This window comes from Melospiza georgiana, chromosome 20 (assembly GCF_028018845.1).
Source record: "Melospiza georgiana isolate bMelGeo1 chromosome 20, bMelGeo1.pri, whole genome shotgun sequence".
NCBI classification, from domain to species: Eukaryota; Metazoa; Chordata; class Aves; order Passeriformes; family Passerellidae; genus Melospiza; species Melospiza georgiana.
In genome coordinates this window covers 9,124,090-9,128,555 of record NC_080449.1, presented here as the reverse complement: position 1 = coordinate 9,128,555, position 4,466 = coordinate 9,124,090, and positions in this window count along the sequence as shown.

Here is a 4,466-nt window from a genome sequence, read left to right as displayed (position 1 = left end):
TACTCTGTGTTAAATTCCCTGCCAGACCTTTTTGGGACCAAACACATGGAAGGGATTTCAGTGTCCAAACATTTTCCCAGGTGGGACAGTCCAGAGCAGGTCAATGCTGCTGCTCCTTTGCCCAGGATTCACCATTAGAAGCTCATTTTTCTGCATGGAGCCAAAGCCTTTTTTTTCCTTCTGTGACAAACAAATTCACCAACAATGTGCCAGCATAATCCATAAATGAACTGCAAACAGTTCAGTGCTGCAGATCTGCTGGTGAGCTTCTGCATGGCCTTGCTCCTGCAGGCCAGGACTGCACAGTGATTAGAGAAATTAATAGCTGGAAATGTCAGAGCCTTGTTTGCAAAGCTGGGGCTGCTGTCAGGAGTTGGCTTTGTCTGTGCTTTTCCCTTCCATACAGGGCATACATGAGGACACTTCCTCAGACCACAAGGAATTTTGGGACCACTTTATTCTAGTGAGGTAAGGTTGTTCTCTAGTTTTGCTTTTTTCCCAGACTGGCACTTTCTCACTGGTTCTGGTCTTTCATTGTTTTTTATTTGTTTTCTTATTTTTTGTTGTTTTTTTCTTTCTTATTGAAATAAATTAATATTTAAAAGATTGCTCAAAACAGTTTAGTAACCCATACACAAGCCTCAGCATTCCAATTAAGGATTAAGTATAATTCTTAAATATGAGCAACACAGGCAAAGGTCTGAGTTGTGCAAGTGGCACATTGTGAACATGCTGTGGCCAAGTAATGTTTATGGAGAATTTTATACAGAAAATACCATAAACAGCAGTGACACAGAGTTGTTTGGACCCCTGCACTGGGATTAGTTCTACAGCATGGGGTAATAAAATGAAAACAAAGCACAAAGTGAATTTAACTTGCCCCTGTGCAGAATGGGTTCAAAATAAGGCATCCCTTAAAATTGGCATGGCAGAGCTGAACTTGCCAGTGTAAAAAAATCATAACATAAAAATTACCCACAGAAGTGTATTACTGGGTACAAAAAGAGAAAAATTAAATGCCTTCCTTACTAATGCCAAGCAGTACATTGGTAGTTCATAACAGCTGATAATCACACAAGGAGACATTAGGGAAGGAAATACTTCAAATTCAGGAAATGCAAATATCTTTGCTGATTGATCCTGATTTGTTGGAACTACTTAGCTGCTGGCACAATGGTGGATTTTAAAAGTGGTTACAAAGTAGGAAATCACAGCAGTTGAGTTGCTTCATCAGTTCATGCTCAGGAGCTCTGCAAAGGAAGTCTGGTTTGCATTCCCATGGGCTTTGCTTTCCAGACAAGACTGTTCAAATACTTGACTTATGGTCCTCATGATTTTGGTGTCTGTGGGCTTTACTTGGCTGAACCTTCTTTTTCCTGAAGGTCTTTTCACTCCAGCTCTGGGCTGGCTGATCTCTCCTGCCTGCCAGACACTATTCCTGGTTTCTGTGAAGCTGCCTCTGCTCCTTGTGCTCGATGCTCAGCTGACTGAAAGCTCAAACTGCTGCCGCAGCGCCACCAGGGGCATTGAGGACTCCCAGGAAAGCCTCCCCTGCCTCGGGGTGTTGATGATGTGGGGAACAGGCTGGTGGTGACAGGGAACAGCCGCTGGCTCTTCTGAAATTACAGCTCTGGGGATGGCAGTGGGGGCAGCAGCCCCAGAGCTGCCCTGGGGTGTCCCAGGGGTTGGATATCTGTGAGCAGGGTTAAAAAGCCCTGTGGATCCAGGACTGGGGACAGCAGGGTTGTTGGAGCTGTTTAAAGGTTTCTGGTGAGAGGTTTGGACACTGCTCCGGGGCGGCCGCTAGAGGCCCTGCCAAGCCCATCCCATCTCTGGGATGCTGAGTTTGCTCTCCCTGGAACAGACCCTTCTGCTGCCCCCAGAACCCACCACAGCTCCTGACCCTTCATCCTCACTCCTGGGGATCTGAGCTCTGGCCTGTCCTCTCGGTGCTGGAACCACAGATTGAACATACAGAATGGATTATCACTGAATAAATGGTTTCTCATAGAACTGTTTGGGCTGGAAGGGACCTCTAAAGCTCATCCAGTCCAATCCCCCCTTCCACTCCCCACCTTTGACATCAGGTTTCTCAGTTTGACAAAACGCTGATTTGACCCTTAGCCGAATCAAGGGGAGCACAGAGATAATTCATACAGATGCCAGGATTCTGTTGATATCATCTCTTACGAGCCCATGTGTCTATTTCAGCCTTTGAACAAAAAAGCAGCATTTATTTTCTGGACTAACTGACAGATCTGTAGGAAAGTCAGCCTGGTGCCCTGCCTGGTTTCTCAGTGTGTATCTTGCAATTTTATGCTCACTGAGGCTAAAGTAAAACTTTATTGCACTTTTGTGTTTGGCATTTACATCCTGTTTATGTAAATTCTTCAAACAGCTTGATTTGTAGTAGAGGAAAACAATTCTTGCTGTATCTTTTTGTCTTTTGAAGTGTCCATCCACTCTGGAAGAGGAGAACTTGTATGGAAATTAAGTAATTTGTCTGGATGTTTTTCTGAGACTTAACTTTGCAGTCTTCCAACAGATGCTGGTCTTGTCATTATCAAACCTCAGACTGCAAGTTTTATGCACTCATTTTTCTGCTTGGGTCTTAAAATTTTGGCTGCCTGACACTGACTGAAAGTATAGGGCTAGGCTAGAAATTATTACTAAGATTTGGGAACTGTTTCTTGCATGTATGAATCCTATTATTGAAATTTGGGAACTTTTTTGTGTGTATCACCTTGGTCAAGTGCAAAATGACAACAGGAATTTGGAGCAGCAGTGGTGGACTGGCTTTGGTAGGACTATTATGACAAACCATTTGTGCTGTGCTCATCCCTGGAAGCTGAAAGTGAGACACAAACTGGAGAATAATTTTGGTCTCCTCACAGCTTGTGTGTTCAAATTTAAACCACAGGACAGGGCCAAGAAGGTTGGAAACAAGATCTGGGAATAGCATCTCTTGTGTCCCCAACACTTGTCACCATTCAGTCTCAGCAGCTTGTCCTGAAAACCTTTCCAAGACAGCAACTGTGTCACTGGACACTTGTCTGCACCATGGAACACAACAGGGCAGCTGCCACAACTTGGATTTTTCAACCTGAAGCTGCCTCTGCCCCAGGGATATCAAGTGAAGCCAGAGAGGGTGACAGTGACATTCCACTGGCTGTGGCCCCAGTAGTGCCCAGGAGTTGCTCTGTGACCCTCTGTGACCATTTTGAGTTCACCAAGGTTCAGTTCAGTTGGATCAAATCTCCCTAAAAATAGGGCTCTGCTCCAGACTGGGTGGGTGCATTGCAGTGCAAGTGGATAGGGGAAAGGAAAGGAGTGCAATACAAGGTGGGGTTATGTGAGGAATAAAAATGCTCCTGGAAATACTTGCCATTTCATCTGAGCTGTCATTCCTTCCTATGCCCCCTCCTCTGAATTAATTCTTCCTTCTGTTTTTAGCTGCTTGTTGCCAAAACCTGGTGATTTTAAGGCAAAAGCTTTCTCACAGAAAAGTGAGCCTGGTGTGCAAGGGGAAATTGTTTATTCAGGAGTGTCTTCCAGCAGGAGGCAATTTGGAGGGCACAAGAGCATTCAGACACAGGGAGGACACTTATTTAGAAAAGGCTGTAGGGTCTGAGATGTGCTGACCTCATGTTTTGTATTTTGAGCCCCAGGGCCATGGTGGGCCTGTCCCTTAGGTGGGACATCTGGCCTGATGCTGACCTTGCCTTGGAGCAGGGAAAGCAGCACAGGCAGCTCAGTCTGCAGTTTGAACAGGAACCATCTGAGCATCATCATCCTGCCACCACACTCCCATGGCTCACATGGACTGGAAATGGCTTTGATTTTGTAGGGATCTGAGGAGCACAGGGGTTTCGTGGGTGTTTTCTTTGGTTGTTGTCACTACACAGAAACTAAGGGCAAAATTAAATCTGCTCTCCCTTACATCTCTAGCTCTGACAGGACAGGAGTCACGAGGTGCAAGGAGAGATGTTCTGTGGTGTGAGGAGCTGCAGCAGAGCACAGTTGAAGAACATGGACTCTGTAGCCAGTGGCAGGTATGGGACACCTCCTTAGTGTGCTGTAAACAGGGATTCTGTGGTCCAGATAACCAAATTATTTCTGTGGGGCTGAGGGAGCTTTAGAGACAAGTCTAAATGGCAAAGATGTGTCTGAATGTGTAATGCCAGGCCTTTGCTGCTCTGCATCCCATCCTTCACACAGGCAGCTTCTTCACCCCATGGCTGTGGCAGGAAGGGGATGTTCCTCAGGAAGAAGGCTCAGAAAATGTAAAATCCTGTTTCAAATGATTTGTCCAAGATTCATGTGTGAGAGATTAGAACCTGATGAGTTCCCTGATCCCAGTGCTGGCCCCAGGGAGCAGCTGCAGCTGCTTCTGTGGGGATGTGAGGAGCAGAGTGCAAACATCAGCAAGGGAGAGGCAATGCTTGTGTGCTGGATTGGCTGCAGGG